This window comes from Struthio camelus, chromosome 11, assembly GCF_040807025.1.
Source record: "Struthio camelus isolate bStrCam1 chromosome 11, bStrCam1.hap1, whole genome shotgun sequence".
Classification (NCBI taxonomy): Eukaryota; Metazoa; Chordata; class Aves; order Struthioniformes; family Struthionidae; genus Struthio; species Struthio camelus.
In genome coordinates this window covers 14,909,281-14,930,332 of record NC_090952.1, presented here as the reverse complement: position 1 = coordinate 14,930,332, position 21,052 = coordinate 14,909,281, and positions in this window count along the sequence as shown.

Here is a 21,052-nt window from a genome sequence, read left to right as displayed (position 1 = left end):
CTGATACAAACATTTGAATTAAGAACAAAAAAGTCTGTCAATAAAGCTTTTATATTAAAATACAAATAGAAAATAAATACTACTATCTTTGGCCTCCAGAGGAACGCTGTTTTGTGGTTATTAGAGACAGAAAGATATTAAAAGTACAATCAAGTGGCATGTATTTTTAGCTACAGTAAAAGAGAATAACATCCTTTGCTTAAAAACAGAGAATTTTGAAAAGAAGGCCCTGAAAGATAATGTACATATACAAAAGGCTGAAGATGAAGATAATTTTCTCCCCTCAGCCTTTAAAAGACACATAGGAAGTGGACTAGTTTTTACAGGACCCAAATTCTCTGCTTACAGTGTAGAAACCTAATATATGCGATTACTGCTAACCAAGAGTACATCATGAAAGGCTTCTGAGATATTCATGGTCAGTTTAAAGCCTTTTACACTACAAAGCTGAAAAATATCTGGCAAAACAAACTGCACGAATGTGTCTATCAGATAATTAGAGGTTTCTTACACTCCTGTGTGCCAGCTATCTAACGGCTATGAGCTCCACAGAAGCTGCCCATACATTTGGAGCATTTCTTGAGGGACGCAGGAGGCACATCACCCCAACCTGAAAAAGCTTTTTATTTGCACCACCAAAATATTTACGAGGCCTTGGCCACTGCGCTAGGTCCTCTAAAGAACAGAAGGCAAAACCCACGGTCCTGATAGTACGCTGAGTTTGTAGAATCTCTCGTTTTCAGGGTCTTGTTGTGTCTTGGGCGGCTCTTCTAGATCTCTCAACCCGATGTTTCTTAGATCATCTACCATCTAGGTGATCAAATAAAACCAAATGCTGCTTCCTTCCGTCCTAGTTTTTATTGAAATGTATTTTGTTGCCCACAGATAGGGTAAACACTATCACAGAATCACAGAATGGTTGAGACTGGAAGGGACCTCTGCAGCTCATCTAGGCCAAGCACCCTCCTCAAGCAAGGTCACCTAGCGCAGGTTGTCTAGGATTGTGTCTAGATGTCTTCTGAATATCTCAAAGGATGGAGACTCTACAGCCTCTCTGAGCAACCTGTTCCAGTGCTCAGTCACCCTTGCCATGAAGAAGTTTTTCCTCAGGTTCAGATGGAACTCTGTGTGTTTCAGTTTGTGCCCGCTGCCTCTAGTCCTATCACTGGGCACCACGGAAAAAAATCTCACCCCATCCCCTTGACACCCTCTCTTCAGATACTTATACACATTGATAAGATCCCCCTCAGTTTTCTGTTTTTGAGCCTGAACAGTCCCAGCTCTCTCAGCCTTTCCTCATATGAGAGATGCTCCAGTCCCTTAATCATCTTAGTAGCACTCCACTGGATTCATTCCAGTAGCGCCATGTCTCTCCTGTATTGGGAAACCCAGAACTGGACACAGTACTCCAGGGGAGGCCTCACCAGGGCTGAGGAGAGGGGGAGATTGCCTACTTTGACCTGCTGGTAACGCTCTTCCTAAAGCAACCCAGGGTATCCATGACCTTCTTGGCCAAAAGGCCACATTGCTGACTCATGGTTAACTTGTTGTCCACCAGGAGTCCCAGGTTCTTCTGCTGCTTTCCAGCAAGTCAGCCCCCAGCCTGTACTAGTGCATGAGGTCATTCCTCCCCAGGGGCAGGAACCTGTACTTCCCTTTGCTGAACTTCATGAGGTTCCTCTCTGCCCATCTCTCCAGCCTGTCAAGGTCTGTCTGAATGGCAGCACAGCCCTCTGGTGTATTAGCCATGCCTCTCAGTTTTGTATCATCAGCAAACTTGCTGAGGAGGCACTTTGTCCCTTCCTCCAGGTTACTGATGAATATCTTGTTCAATAAGTTGAACAAGATTGGACCCAGGATTGGCCCCCAGGGAGACACCACTAGCTATCGGTCTCCAACTAGACTTTGAACCACTGATCACAACCCTCTGAGCTCTGCCATCCAGACAGTTCTCAATCCACCTCACTGTGAGGATGTTATGGGAGTCTATGAGGATGACACGGGAGACAGCATCAAAAGCCTTGCTGAAGTCAAGGTAGACAACATCCACTGCTCTGCCCTCATCTACCCAGCCAGTCATCCCGTCATAAAAGGCTATCAGGTTGGTCAAGCATGATTTCCCTTTGGTGGATCCATGCTGACTACTCCTGATCACCTTCTTGACCTTCACAGGCTTGCAAATGGCATCCAGGATGAGCTGCTCCATTGCCTTTCCAGGAATCGAGGTGAGGATGACTGGCCTGTAGTTCCCTAAGTCCTTCTTCTTGCCCTTTTGGAAGACTGGGGTGACATTGGCTTTCTTCCAGTCCTCAGGCACCTCTCCTGATCACCATGACCTTTCAAAGATGATTGAGAGTGGCCTAGCAATGACATCTGTCAGTTTTCTCAGCACTCATGGAGGCATCCCCATGGACTTGTGGGTGACAAGTTTGCTTAAGTTTGCTTAAGTGATCTCTAACCCAATCCTCCTCCAGGAGGGGCCCCTAAATAAAAATAAAAGCTCCTTTTGGTCAAGAGATACAATTTAAAGAAATTTATATCTAAAGGGAATCCGTACTATTTCCCCAGCTGCAGAGAAATAAAATGTACCTATGAATCTGCCAGTTAGAAACTAGGAAACTGCTTGCTACAGTCTTTAATCTATTTCTATTCACAGTTGTTAATTTTTAAAAAGACTAGAAGAGCAAGAGGACAGAACAGTCAATCCTGTCAGATCCAGGAAAAAAACACATTAGTCACTTCCTGAAGTGTGGCTCCTCATTCCAGCCCTCCTACAGTTCATTTAGCAAAGTCAGTGTTCTTCTTTTTCTCTTCAGCCCAGCTCCTGGGCCTTTCAGTCCATCTGAGCTAACTGTGCATGTGCTTAAGCTTTCCAGAGGGAAGAAAAAGAGGAATATTGTCCCTAATGCTCAACTCTACCACAGAAACTCCATCTTACTGACAACAAACTGATTTCATAGCCCTTCTTGGTATAGCTCTTTCTTAGGGATTTACTCGCTCTGTGAACACACATAGAAACACAGCCATGGACCTGATATTCCAGGGCTAATTTTGTGGCAAATATTGCATAAAAATCCTAACCCTAAAACCCATAATTTACTCCATCCTGCTAAGTGCTGCTAGATAGGATAGGAGATGCTTGTTGAGCTGTCTCAGCAACGGTGTAGAGGTTATGCATTCCCTTTTCCTGTTCTCCAAATCATTCTCTCCTTTTGTGACAGAATCCGCTTCATTCAAAATCCTTTGTACAGAGTTTGTGTGAGAAAGACCAAAGGCTCATTCCTCCAGCCCTGACAGCGCACAAAGCTTCATGGGCTTACTTCAGGAAAGCAGGCTTCCTTTTGTGAGTAAAGTTTCAAAGTCAGATATCACTGAGTCTGATTTTCGTCTTTCAGATGCAGGAGTTCCCCACAAAGGCATTAATGCTTATAGTCAGTTACACAGATTTTTATAAGCCAGTCATCATTATGTTCAGTAAAAGTAATAAAAAGACTGTAATGCCCAGAGTTTTGTATGCCATTTTTACAATGAACTGTAATTGCCTTTTTTTTTTGGCACTGCATATTGACTGTTTTTCCCATTGTTTATGATTACAAGCATTTTTCTGATAATACAAGATAAAAAAGCTGTCCCATAGGTTAGATTTCCTGGATACACTAGCTTTGTAATGAAGCAGTATTTCTATCTCCCTCCCTCTTCAGGGCCTGTTCTGTGTGCTACCAAGTCTGCCCGTCTTTCCTTACTTTCTTCCAAATTCTTCAATTGCCCTTCACTAAGGCCTTGCTTCCCTCGAGGCCTTTACTATTTCTTGACTAATTACTGCGATAAAGAGAAAGTATTTGCCTTCTGATCAAAATATTCATAGCAGAATAGCATTTTATACAAAATAAAAATATCATACTAGATGATCAACAGGGGGGAAAAATTCAAAGAAAACATTTCTTTAACTACCAGTTTCAAGGTGAGAAATATTCCAAGTGCACTGTCACCATATTAGTCATTATCTCAGATCACATGTGTGAACAGCATCGAGGCTGAAAGACAACGGTTTAAGGCTCGAAAGATGACCTGTTAGAACGAAGAACAATACAGCATCCCATTTTCAAAGAAATACCACAGAAGATCACATTCTGCCTGAAAACTAAGACTGAAAATAAGCAAAATAGAAGGAAATGTTAACCACTTAGACAATAAGCAAAATGTTCCTACTTGTTATGAATCAATAAAAAGTAATTTTACTTAGCAGAGATTACATCATTAATATGCATGACAAGCAAATACTATAGCATAAATTATCTTTACCTCTGACTCAACCCTCTGTCCTTGTTTTGGCCTGACACACACCATTTTAAATCTACTTCAGGAACTGCAAGAGAGAGACATATAATAGACCACCTAGATACATTTGATTTGTTTGACCCATCCTCACTGTAAACATCTGAAGTGATGGCATCTGTACATGATTTTAGGAGACTGTGGGTTAATCTCTCAATAGCTGTGAGCGGCTTTTCTCAGCAAATGCAAGTGTTCATCTTGGGTCTACAACGCAGATGAAAAACATCATCATCAATTTATTTAGGCAAGTTTCAGGAAGACAAGAGAGCATCCCCAGCCCTGTGCGTGGGGGATAAGTTTACTTATACTCCGTAGAGTATAAGTAAAAAGAGATTGCATACCAGTCATTTATGTTGGCTCCTTCTCAAGCATAGGTGCATATAGTTTAACATAATCAAGCTTCACACGGATTTATGGAAGACAAGGAGATGCAGACACTAAGTCATCCCACTGATCCCTCCTTCTCCATCCCCTGACTGCAGATCTAGGAGCTCCTGCTTGAGACCACGCTTTCTCTCCTGCTCCCCAGTTGTCACACACGAGGGGGTATCAGAGATGACATGGAGTCACATAACCCTTGAGTAGGTATGCCTGCTTATCTCTGGTTGAAGAGGCCCCAGCACAGTCACATGCCCAAACTCGGATGCTCAGTCACAGTGCTCTCATTCACAGCTAGCCTGAAGACATCTAACTTTTACAGAACTTTTACTGTCAAATTTTGATTTTGTCAATGCTATCTCCTCTAATGAGTTATGATTCTGCCAGACCGAAGTACATAAAACTTCACTGAGCATCACATTTCTCATGCCCTAGTAATTAGCTGTAAACCCTTTACTTAAAACAGGAAGCCCTGCAAGTATTCTAGTAGAAGTAACTAGGAATGCACTCTTTAACTGCGGTGTGCATCTGCTTCCCCAAATAAGAGTGCCGCTTGGTTCGTCTGCTGCTTTATTCCAAGCAACACTCTTAACAAAGAGAATTTTTCACCTTGGTTGAGGTAGATGATGGGGATTGTTGCCACTGGAGAGCAGCAGTATTACAACTATATAATTAGATCTAATTGAGAAACTATCCCAGTTTGCTGCACCATAACACCTGAAAAATACAACCTAAAAACAATAGTGTTAAAGACTTTCAGCTAAGGGGCAACGTAGACCTACGCTTTGCTAGGAGCATCTCCTGCAAAGATTAATTACATTTGCTACCCATGGATTGCTCTTTTTCCATTTTTTCCTGGATATATTTCAAAATGCCAATTTTCACACAGCCTTACAGTTTGGCTACTAGCTTCCTAAATGACCATCTTGTTCCACATGCTCCATTTTCAATGTTGAGATGATCTGAACACTCTTGCCAATTGTCTCTAAGTTTGTGCAGAATTGTCAATATTAGAAACTCATTTGTTATCCACAGTTAATTAGACATAAGGCAGTTTCAGCAGAGACATAGCTTTCCTCTGTTTCTTGGCTTTCTCAGAGCAGGGACATGAATAAGCCAAGCTACTAATGTGATTTGAGAACAGTTTCTTTGCATGGAATGCTGTGATATTACAGATGGCGGCATGACATGAAATAACACAATATAACAGACTTTTATTTTTTTAATAGAATGTTTTCCCAACTGCATTCTCTTTGGTAATTGGATATACTGAATCTAAAAAGCTCCACTGTATAAACACAATGAATTCATTGGATTTACTGTTTACTAGAACTCAAAAATGAGACAAAGCCTGTGAAAGATACTGTAGGATTAGCATCTGTATGCTAGATGGTCCAAATGCTAATGAGGACATTATTTTCATGCAAAATTTCACACTAAGTTAAGAGATTTCTTTCTATGCTATTCACTAAATTGTCTAACAACTTTACCTGCTATACAGTGTGGAATGGAGGTTATTTCTCATTAGCTCAAAGATTCATGACCCCTCCACAAATAAAGCCCTCATGACTTCTGCAACACAGGAGCTGCTAGCGTGCTGCCCCAGAAAGGCACTCGTCAACCAATTAAATTACTCCTGAAATCTATGGAGCTGTGATAAGGTTACAGAAACAGATATTATTAATACAACACAGTACTGTATTGCATGTTCTTAAAAGCAGAATTTGTCCCAAACTAAGAAACTCTAGGTTATACACTTCCTTCACTCGATGCATACAGCTTTCAAATGGGTAAAACACAACTCCATTCCACTGGAGCCATCTTAGAGAATTACAGGCATATTTTGGAAGAGAAGAACTCTTTCGATTAGCAGTATACAAATATTTTTATTTTTTAACTGATGCATCCCTATCAGGGGCATGATTATACCTGTATAAACATGGGTTGTCTTCTTTCAGTTAGAATGTTTAATTTCCTTCCCATATTACTACAAGTTGTATCATTAATGCTCTTTTATTGTGATACACTTGCAACTACACAATAGTTGTGAGGGAATAGGTGTGCTGCTTCTGTTTTACTCTTATATTTAAAAATATACAACTTTAGTGAGAACACAAATTTATGGAGGTATCAGTAACTACTTTTCCTGTTCAAAATACATGAGTTCATCAAGTTCAAGCAGCACATAAACAGTTTCCTCACCAATTATCTCACTCTTTACTGGGTGCACTTGTGCTGTTACTTCTTCTGTAGATTCCGCATATCCAGTAATACACTTCAACAATACAATAGATTCTTGTTTCTCTCAGTCTGCAACAAAATAACATAAGAGATGACATTTCAAAGGTACATCTATAAGGAACCATGTAAAGATCATGGTGGATGGAAATGCCTTAAAATGCATCCTTTTCATGTCATTATCAACAAAAAGCAACCATAATTTCTTGAGAAATGAAAATTTTCAACAACCACCTTTTCTTTTGCTACTGTTTTCAAGCTACTGCTGCTTTCAACCTAAGACATGACACATTTTCATTAGTTTTCACATTTCTATCACAGTAAAATGTTCTGAGTTTATTGAAATTGCCTTAAAAATATATCATAAAATAAATAAGTGTTGGTATGTTCTTTTGCAGAGTAGCTCCAATTTGCTGAAGTAATTTAGTATTATTTAGATCATGTTTTTCCCTCAGGAGGAAATATATATATTTAATAATACATATATTTAATATCATTTCATCAATATCCTTTGTTGCCCATATAGCAAAGCATTTTGATCAGTTTTGTAGCATGCAATGTAAGTCCTGGTTCTGTGAGCTGTACTTCAGTTAAAGTGGAAATTGTTACGGTGCTAACCTAAAATGCACTCCAGTTAGTGGGAAGTTTTCCATTTTCTTCAACACACTTTAGTCTTTTCTTTTAGGAGCATCTCCGGTATTAAAGGCTAGATTCTCAGTCCTTAGATGAAGTTGTGCACGCACAGAATACATCACTCCATTAGAACCAAAAGGTTTTGCAAGCGCCAATTCTTGTCTGCTTTGGATTTCTTCCATTCTTATAAAGTGTGAAAGCAATGAGTTGGGCACAGGCACATCTAAGAACCTACCCCCTTGGTATTATTGTTACTGCTTTTCCCTCCTGCTCTGTTTTTCTGTGCAGCTTCAAGCTAGGTTTTGCTGTCAGATGGTGGTTCCCTTTTCAATGAATATTCTGTTTCTGACAACCTGTCCATCGAGCATTTAAGTTGATTTCTGTTTAATGCAATCCTATGATGTCAAAAGCCATTTGTTACACTTACTATTTAGGATGAAACCATTTGAACAAATGAAGAAAACTTAATTAAACAGGACTAGCTTGCATAACAGTTGCAAAATAGTAGAGCTCTTCTGAGGACATACTTGTCAAGAAAGTTCTCTCTGAGCTTCAAGCTGCCCACTTTACTTTGTGCTCAATCATAGCTGATGTTAAGGTGAGTTCTGAGTGAACAGAGAGGTCAAAATTCGGTTTTGCAAGTGCGAAAGTTTCCCATGGACTCACTGCATTGAAAACTGTCTAGCTTGTATTCATACAGAAATCTGCTTTCAGCAAATCCCTACTTGAGCAGATTTCTTCAACAGCCCCTAAACTTTGATTATCCTTTCTTCTATTTGGAGCTCTTGGATGTTCAGCAGTTTGAAAGCCTAATCACTTTGCCTAAATGTTCAACTGGGAGCTCCACATTTTTAAAAGTCCAGTCTCAGTTTTATGTGCCAGAGGTGCTTATACAGCTATCTAGCCTGACTCAAGAAAGAGGTCTAAAATCAGTGAGAGCCCAAATAATTAAGATATTTCTGTGTCCAACTTTGAACTAGCTCAGCGAACAATCTACTCAATCAAAAATGAAAGCACCTGGCAGTACTGGCTCAGTTTCTTTAGGCATACAGGCAAAACTAATACTGCTCTCATCCTCAGGGTAGTAAAAGTAATTTTGCAGTATCAGCAGAGGAGGTTTCTAGTGGGGAGAGAAATGGAGTAAAGATCTTGCAGTATGATGAATATTTACATACATCTAATGAAAATCTGATGAAAATCCTCAAAGTCAGTGATATCTGCAGGAGCGGTAGAGTTTCCAGAGATCCAACAATCTTCCTACTGGGGGAATGCAATAAAATAGAAAGACCTCCCTGAGGGGAACCTACGGTCTTCATATTCCAGATTCCTTCCATAGAATTTAAAAAGGGGATGGCCTCAATAATTCTTTAGGTAGCCTTCAGTTCATTCGTATTTCTGCTACATGAAAAAAACCTTAGACCTTCATAATCCACTCTCACTTTAGGCAGCTATTACCAAGAATGTCAGAGCACTCAACTTTTATGGACTTAAAGATTTTTTTACCCTCTAGACATTTCAACAGAAAATTTTTAAGCTTGTCTCCTATTTTTCTTCATAGAATTTCTCTCCACCCACAGGCTATTTTTAATACATATTCCTTATCTCAATAACTAAAGCATTTCACATGAATTGATCTTGCTTTCTTACCATTTCCAGGGTCTGTGAACTTTTTCTGTAACTTGGAAAATATGAACTGTGTCTTGCGGCTAGATCTTTACTAAAAGAGTGAATGTATTTTGAAAAAGTCAGACCCTTCAGCATACTCTGGAACGCCAATTATTTTCATGTTTGATCTTCCTTAGTGATTCTCCAGATTGTCAATTTTTTCAAGGAGATGAAATATTTTCTTGCTGTGCTATTCTTTATCCTTCTTAAAGCCTGAAATACCATCTTCTGAATTACTAATCCTTTCCTGCACAGCACTTGCTCAAACATGAATTTTATTTATCAGCTACTTCTATGTTCTCTCAACCTTCTTTTTTCCGGTATGATCAACACTGAGCTAGAGCAGAAAGATCTATATAAAGCATAAAAAAGTAAGTGTTTTAGGTGCTTCAAATTGTGCGGACCTGGGCAGCAGTGGCTGAATTACTTAACATCTCGTATTTAATCCAGAATTTATACCAAATGCATAATGAAGCCACAACTTCATCTGATTTTATTACTTAGTAGTAGTATCATCATTAGAGAAACACTAGCCCGGGAAAATCCAGAGCATGTTTGTGAGAGGGGAGAATGGCAGTAGATAGATGATGATTTCTGACAGTAGATTTAAAAAGCCTACTGATAAGGGGAATAAAGGTTAGAATAGGAATTGTTAGGCCTGAGAATGACTTCATTTGAGAAATTTCATAATTATTTTAGAGGAAGGGTTCTAGTTCACTCTCTCAAAGAAACACCAGTTGTTTTTTCTTCATACTACTAAATGCTTTTCAGTCTTTCATTACAGCAGGGCAGGAGAGAACTACATAGCTAACCACTTTGAAAGAACAGTAAATATTACTCAGGTTACACATTTTTATGTTTTCTTAGCAAAAACACTGAAAACAATTGCTAGTCCTTGCTAAAGTGGTTGGAAATACATCATATTCTGTGAAGAAAAGGCTATTAGAGTGCCTGACTCAATTGATGTAAAAAGCAAGATTTGTATTTTTTCTTATTTGTTTGTACAGTGAAGGAATAAAGCATATTGTTCTCAATATTATCAAAGCATTCAGTTGAGGATATTTTCTGGAAACTTTACTAGTTCTGATGTTAGAAACATCCTCCTAAATATGAAAATGAATCCAAGGATTTATTAATCCCAGTAAAACAGTTTATTGGTCATTATTTTGTGTCTCTTACTTGAATATGACATATAGCTCATTAAGTAAATGTGAACAGTGCTTGTATGAGTCTTGAGATTATTTCAGCTGATTTTTGTCTCAAATCTTGTAACTCGTGTTCTCCCACACCCCACCTGTAAAACTTAAGTATGTTCTTTGGAGCTGCAAAACGATGAATCATTTTCTTAATATAACATTAGCACCAGACTGCAAATCAATATCTAACACTGCTGTTACGAATGGCAGAGGGTGTGCATGTGCAAAGGGTTCTGTTACTCTAACAGGCACAGAAAGATTAGCTTTCCACAAACGCTTAGGCTTGTGTGCTTAAAGACTTTCCAGGCACAGAAAAAACAAATCCCTAATGTGCTTTTTCTCTGACAGAAGCAGGAGTAGGACATGTTTGGATTCACTCTGATCTTACAAAGAAAATAAAATGTTATTTTCACTTTGAACATTTTATGTGATGAGAAGAACCTGGCAGTGCAGCCTGCCTGAAAACTGCACCCCAGCCAGAATTTGAGTCAGACAAGTGCACCTGCATCATGTATCTCCATTGAGTTCGAACTCTACAGTTGTGAGAGGCAAGTTCTTTAAAAGGACCTACAGTCTATGGCAAAGTTCCCTAGATTTTGTGACACCGCACTAGAACAAGATAGAAAACAGAAATTGCTATTATATTAACTCTATCATCAGTTCAGGAGCCAATCATTCTCAATATTCAGAAATGTTATTAGGCAGTATGTATTTTTTTCTAATACGAGAAAAGTCTATGTTAACATCTGTTTACAATGGAGCTTGGGGGGAAAAACATTTAAACAGATATTATGCACTTTTATTCTTTCATTGCTCATGAATCTAGTTAGGTACATTTGGTTACTGCATTCATTTGTTATAGTTCAATATTACTGTGCTAATTCTCTCCAAAACAAATGATTTACTGTCTTCTCTAAAAAAAACAAAAACCAAAAAACAAAAAACCCTAAAGCTTAAAATTTGAAATAGTTGTTTAAAATATTAATTTGACACTGTACAGATTTAATTGTGGCCCATTACAGTAACAAAATACTAATTCCTTTCTTTGATGCAATATCAGGAAAAAAAGAGTGTATTGACCCCAAGGGGAAAAGACTTTTGTTTTCTTATCTACATGATTAGCTGCTTTGCTAAATACAATAGATCTTTTTATTCATTACACTGAGTACAACTCTCTAAAACACAATTCTACTGTAGCATTAAGGTATAAATGCACAGCTGAACCTTGCAATTTCATGTTTTATTGTCTTTTTAAATGAGTGGTACCATTAAATGCAATGATAACACGGAAAGAGGATATTTAATGCTGTGATTTTAATTCAGCATTTGGCAGTACATACAGACGGTGTGGGATGGTGATGCTGCCAGTATCTGAGCTCCAGTGACTGCAGGTAAGAGGATATAAAAATCAAAATAATTTTGGAATAGTCTGTTAAAGATTATGAAATGAGATCAAAGTGTCAACAACCTGACCTTGACAATGAGACAGAAGATTACCTTTCTTATTGCTGGGCTGCTAGAAGTGTAAAAGGGCTTCTGTGGTCCATTAAATGAGATTGTCCTAGACACCAGAAGTAGGACAGCTCCTGCCTCCTGTCGAACTGATCGTGAGACTTTGATTCTACTAAACACTATTTTGGCAGCTGAGACGTATTCCATGCTTTTCTGTTACTGCAAAATACTTGCACTACCTCCCCAAAAAGAAGAGATTTTAATAAATAAAAAGCTTTTCAACTTTCCAGTCTACTTTCAGACAAAAATAAAACCTTACTTATACATTTTACAGTGATGTCTTGCATCATTCCAAATTTAGATTAGTGACTCATTTCAATTAACTTGGACTACAGTGAAACGCATTGCCAGTGAATTCATTACATGACCATAACTAGGTTCACATTTCTTTCTGTAGTGACATGCTGTAATAGGAACGTAAGACACTAGCACCAATACTATCCAGGATTTTCTTTTGGATGCATAATTCCTAATATATAATACTGCCAGGATTTGGTTTTAAAAGGTCAGACGATTATATACCTAGTCTGAGTATGCAGTTGTTACAGTTCCATGTAGAAATTAGGCATTTCTGTTAACAGCAACCTGTGAACAATTTATGCTCCTGATACTAAAAGAAAAAGAGAAAGAAAAAGAAGAAAAGAGTAAAACAAGCCTTTAAAAGGCTAGCGTTTCTAAAAAGGAAATGATCCTGCCACTTCCATTTAAAAGGTTACTTTAAAGCTCACTGTCAGACTTCACTGCAGGAAGTGTTACGATTACAAGCTCTCCAGAATATCTAATAAGGACTATATATTTTCCATCTTCCACTTCACCTCACACTATTTTGACCCGTAGCTTTCCGCAGTCATTCAACGTGGCCTTTATTCTCCCATTCCAAGCAAATCTTTCAAGAGTTTCACGGAAGTGATTTGCTTCTGAACCATTTATTTGTAGACAAATCTTCATAGAGAAGGCAGCTGTATGGGACACTGCTGAGGAAGCACGTGTTTCCTTTGGGGTTTATAACAGATGCAACAGTATCCTATTAATGAGATATCTAGATGATCAAATTATCCCTCGTACATTTTGGTACCAACCTCACAAGTGCTGAACATTCTTCTCTTCTATTACTGTCACTGTAGAAGTGAAGGTCCATCAACAAGGATGGGGAATACTTGTTTACTAATCCAGGCACTCAAATCCTAAACTTTCTAAGCTTTCTATTTAGATGACATTATTTTAGAAGTAAGAACTGGAAGTTTTCCTACCCCTCCTTCTCACCTTTTCCAAAACACTTCCAGAAAAGAACATTTCCTTTCTGCAAGTGTTCAGTGGCTTTTAAAAGAATTCAAGAGGAATTGAGTAGATCAGGACCTTGGTTTGAAACATTTTGGCTATGGAGGCAATTCTTATGGATATGCTCATCTCATATCTTTTTCTTAAGTCCTCACTGTAATTTAGAAACCTTACTACAAAGGTTGTGTCAGGTCAGCATACATGGCGCATATGCTTATGCTCCAGAATTGACGGATTCTGCCTGTGGAGGAATGGACTAACTGAACAGATGGAATCAAAGGCCATTGTGGAAGACAAACCCTCAGCGTGAGGGTACAAACTGATGAAACATGAAATCAGCTGTCCTCTGTCTGGTGAATCTTTTAATAAACGGCATTCTACAAGAATATAGGATTGGGGGTGGGGTGGAAATAAAGAAAATGTCTAAAAATTAAAAACAGCCAGCTGATATTTCAAAAATCCATGTGCATCACAATTGCTGCCTTGCTTGAAAACCTTCTGTACCTTTGTGTAAAAATATATCAACCTCTGTCCTTGGTACGGTTATCCGCTGCACTCATACCTGCTCAGGTTCAGCCTCTAAGGGGGCTTGCTGCATTTTTTCCTCCTCTGAACTGGTTCATAAAAATCATTTGGCTCACATTCTTCAAGGCCTAAATTATTCATCAGCTAGTGAGCTGACAAGAAGAATTTCACTAGGACAAAAACATAGGCTGGCATATCTCCATTAAAAACACAGGGCTTGCTTTGTGAAGATAAGGGTGTTCTGGAACTCCTCTAATGTTTATCTGTGCATGATATGTAGATTTAAATGTTGACTTATTATAAAACCCGAGATACCTGCCTTAATCGTCTTAAACTTCATGCTTTTAATTCTGCTACACTGGCATGAAAATAAAAGAAACTAAATAAGAAATTAAAAGGTCAGATTTTCTATTGTAAGTAATAAGCATATCTCAACTTCAATGAGTAGATTAATACTCCTGGTAAATTTGACTTCAAAGGTGTTGTCTTTTCTGTCAGGGAAACTCCTGCTTCTAGTGAAGGAACACAGATGTCTTACTGCATTAGATCACTAGTCCTACTTGGCCACAGTCCCTTTACTTGACCATGATTTGGTTCTTGAAGCAAAAAGAGAAAGAGAACGAATCCTACTCTAGAAAACTATTGTCTGACCTGCTAACAGATCCTGAATCATGAAGATTAATACGACACCCAAAACTTAAAAAATGCATTTAGTGTGCTTTGGTTACTTACTGTGAATTCCAGGTTGAAACCTGAAGTTTCAAATTGCAATATAAGATTTCAAAGTTCTAAAAATTATTTTACAGTAACAAGTAACAGAGGATCAAATATAACCAGACTGCTGGTTGAAATTCTTTTGCCTTGCAGAAATACCCATGGCAGGAGAGGCTGGTGACCAAGACAGACTCTTAGATACCATAGCAAATCACATCTCCAGCGGTTGTGATGGCTTACAGAGTTCCTAATTTTCCCCAAAAAGTTGTTGTCTAAAATGTTAGGCTACAGAATCCTTACTGAATGCTACCACAGCACCCAACACCACTTCTACTAATTTAGCTCCGCACGTGGCTACATTGCATCCATTACCCATATTTATATATACAGCATGTATGAATTTCATTAGGTAGTGGGAAACCAAATTTGTTATTGAAAAAACATACTGAAAAAGCACACAGGTGTAACTGTATTTGTTCATCATCTGAAGCTTCTACGATAAAGGAGTGGAGCAGAGAGTAACTCCCAGGGACTGAATTCACAAACGGATGAATGTCATTTGGAGCACAGGTTTTCTGCCCTTTCTTTGAGAATGGTTTTGAATCCGCTCCAGGGTGGGGGAGAGGGAGGAGAGTACATAATCTTCTTCTCTGTTGCAAGGGCAGTAGTTTCTTTGCATTGATATTAAACTGCTTTGAAGGTTACCAGTTACACAGATGTAATGATTCCAACACTACTTGTAATGCCTATGAAGAGCAAAGGTGTCCTTCTGAAATGGAAATATAGTTCTTCTAAAGATCTATAGTAAATTAAAGTAATTTAAACTGAATCCATTGTACTTTGATCAGTGGTTGGGCTTGCTAGATTTCTGCTGCTTAATATATATGAATAACATCAATTATCTTTTTTTTTTAAATTTATTCCTCTGTTTCAGGAAAAGATGAGCTGTTTTTCATCGTTAAGTTCTTTTCTGAGAAACTAAAAAGCACTGACAGCAAATATACAGTATTGGAGCAAACCATTATTTTAACAGAATTAGCATTGTCTCTGACAAGACCTAGTCCCCAAAGTTTAAAATAGAGATGAGAACATCATTCAGTATGTTCGGTCCTCAAATCTGTATCACTGGTTTTCTGCGCAGCTGAAGCACGGAATTTGATTTTGAAGCTTGTAAAAACACTATACAGCCCTGTCTAAAACTCATCCATCTCTTGGTTACACAATAGAGCTCAAAATTTGGGGTCAAAGTTATCAACATTTGACATTTTGTGCAACACTTTGATTATTAATCACTTGCCTTCCAATACAATGCTCGACACCGCAAAAAACATGGATGAGATCAGATAGATACCAAACAGCTGGAAATGGGCTGGCCACCGCTTTCTAATTCTCAAACACATCATATTGTACCCTCAGATCAGAAGGGGTAGCTGCTTTGCCCCTATTTTGACATGATCAAAAATCAGGAGATACCCCAAAAATGAATGAATGAACCCCAACCTGCTCCTTTCCCCATTCAACTAAAACCCAGAAATTCCCTATTACAGCTAATGTTTCAGTATCGAAAACATTTTTCTTCCTCAAGTGGCATGACTACACTTAAATTTTACCTCCTGAACTAACAAGTTTTTCTTCTTTTGTATTACTTGTCCTCTTCTTTCTAGACAAATCTTAAAGTCCTAGCAGCCTTCAGGAAATTCTTCATGAAGCAACCTTTGTCAGTGCCTTAATTTGGTAAAGGTCTCACACTGCATTCCTATTACCAGCAACTTATTATCAAAACTTATTTTTAAGACCTTAACTTAATACTGCTCTGTGTGAACTTTCCAAGAACAACCCAGACAGCTCTTCCTGCCATTTCATGCATAAATTATCCCATCAAAGAGCTGGTGTTCATTCTGAGCTTTTTGGAATTCTAATCACTTGTGCGCACCTCCTCAGGCCAGTCTGTCCTTTGAAATTTGGATTACTTACAATTGGGCTATTCATAACATAGGGCTATAGAATGTGACTCGCCACCCATTTACAAGCCTCCACACATCCAACAGCTATCACCAAAGATTTCTAATTGACAGTTTTCTTTTCCTAAAAATTATTTTCCCAAGGTAAGCTTCGTATCAACTAGTTATATCACAGTACAGTTAAAAATTGGTTTAACAGAGAATGAAAAACATGCACATGCAACATTATGCTCGTCTTTTCTACCTGTTACTCAAAAGAACACTTGCGATTTTCACTTGGTGCGAATGCTAGCTATATAGACTGAGAAGCGGCCATTCATTATCTTTGCGCTCCAGCAGAGAGTGGTCAGCTAAATTACTTATTTATTCCAAATGATATTTCATCCTGCACTATTAAACTGTAAAATGAAGTTATTGGCAAGAATGATACAAACACAGCCATATAAAGCTGCTGTAAGACCTAATAGGGATATTTTAGAATTTCGGTTAACCAATTGTCCATAGGCTGACATAAGAATGATTTCAAGATGAGGACAGCCAACAGTTCTTTAGAGATTCCCTCTGCCCCTCACCTGGGATAAAAGAAAGTGCCTTTATACTGGCAACTGCATAAAGCTGTCATTTGTGAAACTGCCACTTCTGTTTGTCTCCACATAATTATTCCTTACAGCCACAAAACAAATCACCCTGGCTTTCATCTAGGTAACCAAGAAAATCAGTAGTAGTCCTTCCATACAACATGTATGGATCTGGGTGAAGATCCAAGTCCTTCTAAGTAAGTGAAAACAATTAAAAAATAGTTTCCTCCCATCAAGTTAATTCATTTTGCAATTATGTGCTACTCTGTCTCTATTTCATTATTTTGAACATGGTACAAAAACAATCACTGGAGATACGCACCTAGAATAAAAACAGACTGTTCCAGAAATCCGTTAAAGGAATGCACCACTCTTTAGTTCGGACCAGAATGAAGCAGAAGCAGCTTCCTACAGGTTGTCTCCTGCATTCCCAAGGTATTTCTCAGCAACGTTCTAGTTTGTCGTGCCTTGCAGACTTTGGAAGAAAGCAAATAAGTATTCCTCTTACTGGGTGTCCATTGAAATGAATATACCAGGGCTATATCTTGATATGCATTCATTTCCTAGGAGTTCCTGACACTTTTCTCCAGCAGGAGTGAGAGAGAATAGAGAAAAACAACACATTTCCATCCTTTCAGACCCTCAAAACATATCACTAATGGGACATCATGTATATCTGAAGTTTAACTATCCTAGGTTTAAGTTTTGTGACTTGTATAAATTGAATAGAAATGGTAGGTTATAGAGAACAGCAGAAAATGCAAATACACCTACATTTCTGTATGCCATGGATCCAACTCATACAGCTTTCCTAAGCAGCTCCTAGGTTCAGGTGATGAAGGGAAGGGTGAAAAAAATTATTACAGCACTGTATTCTACTTTATCAAAATGATGGACTAAAAAAATGGAATATTAACTATGATTATCCTTCATGACAGTGTATTTCCTTGCCTTCACAAACATGTATCAGTGAGAGAAATGGCCGTGGCAGTTCTGGCAGGATAACACATACAAAACTGCATAAAGAGAAATAGTAAATGGACTGGCAAAAAGCCCAGCTGGTTTAAACATATTTCAACACTTGCATAATATTTATATAGCCAAACGTGGACATAATGGCAGAGAACCCCACTCTTTTCCATTATATGATTATTCACACAGCTAACTATTAGAAACAATATTTCATTAATAGATTACACATCTGTTATTGCGCAACCGACAAACCCTTCCTTGAGTCTCTGTCTTGGACACAGCTCCACTAGTTGAGTCCCTAATGCTACTGCAGAGACAGTCAGTTGACCAACGCTCTTGTTATTTACATAAATGCCAACAACAGTATTTCTTAGATTCAGTCAATATCTCTGCAATAAAAACAAAAGTGAGAAAGCAAAAGATTTGTCATTAACAAACACTAGATCATTTACTATTAAGAGGTCACTCACGAAAACTCTTGTGCACGTTTATCAAGCAGGAGAACAAGGAAGAGTGCCTTTGCTATTGCTATGAATTATACTTTCTGAAAGCAACTAAGAAATGAGATTTCTGAATTTATTTTCTTGGATCTCAGAATTCTTTTCCATACATATTTATATCTTTCTTTCATTCTTTTTCTCCCTTCTCCTTCTTTTTATTTCTCTTCACTTCACTGGAGTTATGGCAACTTTCACCAGTGGAGGATGTGATCCAAGGTTAAATATTTAGAGTAAGATTTTTAATGGTAAAGGAAGTTGAATTTGATGTATAAAATGAACAGGAACTGCAGGAAGTATTTGAATACGATGGCAAGATTAGAGATGCCTTTAGCAACAGCATATTAAAAAAGGTTATAGGATAAATAATGCAGTCTGTGATTCACCAAAGGATGCATTTTCATTCCTGTGATTGACATAGTGGTGAAAATCTGGACCAAAAGGTGCTGATGCTTTTCTTGTTTGGATAAAGCATCCTATGAGAGGAAAAAATAAGAAACCTAAAATGCCTACCTTTAAGTTAAATAGACAAATCCCTGGAAACTGGGGCCATCTTTCATCTTCCACTATTTTACAACATAAGACAAATCTATCTAACTAGATTTTCATGTATTCTGACAAGATCTACTGTTCCATAAGTCTATAATCTTATGGTTTTTTCTTGTCTTTTTTTTTTAAATAGGGTAGGATAGCATTATTATTCAAGCTTCCCTACTAAAAAAAATATCATGCCTACTCCTGTTCTTTTTTTCATTATAGTATGAACAGATATCTGAGACAATGACAGAAGATAGTCCACAGTAGTTAAGAGTAATATACATTAATATAAAAATGAGATTTGTCAGGAGATAATCTAGGTATCTTTCAGGCATTAGTCAAAAAATGTAGAACTATAAGAAGATTAAACCTTCAATTTCACATGGAATTTCACCCATAGAGAGTTTATAGATTGTCTTAGAAGGTGATTTCTCTTCAATTCCAAATCCATTATCTGACAGAACAGTCAAATAGGTCAGCTCATAGCACCCATCAGGCTACTTATATATTTTTTTCCTTTAAAAACTAAAGAGATGTAAATTTCAGAGCTTATTTATTATTATGCAGCATTACAAGTTTACTTACACGCCTTTCTTAGATCAATGTCAAGCTTAAACGTGGTTTTACACAAAAGATTAAACAAAGGTTGAACAAAGTTAAAAATACTGCAAGAGTGAGAAGCTTATCAGTGTTCCCACTAAGATATTCTGATGAGGAATCATTATGCACAGATGAACTCTGGAGCTCAGTCTAGCTGCACTGCTCAGCAGAAAGAACAGAGGGCATTTTTTCCTATTTCAAATGCAATTTTTCCTTTTTTTTTTTTAAAGACCTCTCAAATATTTCTCTACAGAAAAGATATTTTAAGAATGTAGTTCAAGGGTTTGCCTTAAGTACTTCGCTTGCACAGTATTTTCATTTGAGATTAGGGATTTTAACCTCCTGACCTACTGACAATACAGTAATTGAGTAAGCTTGTAACCCATTTGAACTCAGGACATTCCAGCTCTGTGCATATGACTCAGATACTTAGAACAAAATAACTGGAGCAGAAGAACACGCTGGAAAAGTCCAGCATCTCAACTTCTGAAACCAGTGAGAATCCTTCCCATTGAATTTCTTGGACTTCAGAGCATGTTTCATACTGACAAGGGCAACAAGGAGGAGTCATAACTTACTCTTTAATATGATATAAATCTATATATTTCAAAAAAATATTTTAATGTAATGAAACCATAAGAGACTTACTACCACAGTTCCTTAAAATAAATTCAAAATTCTCTCATTTAAATTTACAACTAAATTATTACAACTAAATGCAGCCACAAAGAAAAAAAAGTAATTTCCAATCAATCATGGGCTTACAGAATGATAACTAAAAAAAAAAGTTATCGCCTGCTTTTTGCTCCGACAGAAGCAGGTTCAGTTCAATTCGATCTGTTTCCATTCCTGGCTACAACTAAAGAATGTATGTGAGGGGCATCTGCTGACAAAAACAGAATCTTAAATCTTCAACAACAAAAATACATCTAATAAAACCACTTTTTGTTAGAATGTGCAGCACGTTAGAATGCACTCACAGTAAAGGGTCACTGCCATCGTGGAGGCGCAAGCAGCTCTGCCGCTGACCAGCTGATGAACCATCAGATCCTCAATTGCTTTTTAATCCTCTCTTTATGAGCCCAAATTGTTGTATACTTGTTATTCACAATATAAAGAAAAATTCCCTTGTAACAGACTAAATTTTTCTCTTCAAGAAGGGTCTTAATTGTTAATAAATGTGAAAAGGACACTGTGCCTTTTATTTTATATGTGCAATTTACACACAAACCAAAACTAAATTGTAAGCAAAACTGGTGGACGCATGGCTTATAGTGCACTGTTTTAACTATATTAAAGCACTAATTTGGTTACGTTATTACTTACACATCAATGTCACAGGTTGGCAACATATCAGTTCTTAGTACAACTGAGCATATCCATTTTGCACCTCTTAATTACTTTGCTTTCAAGGCTGGGGAAAGAAAGAGGAG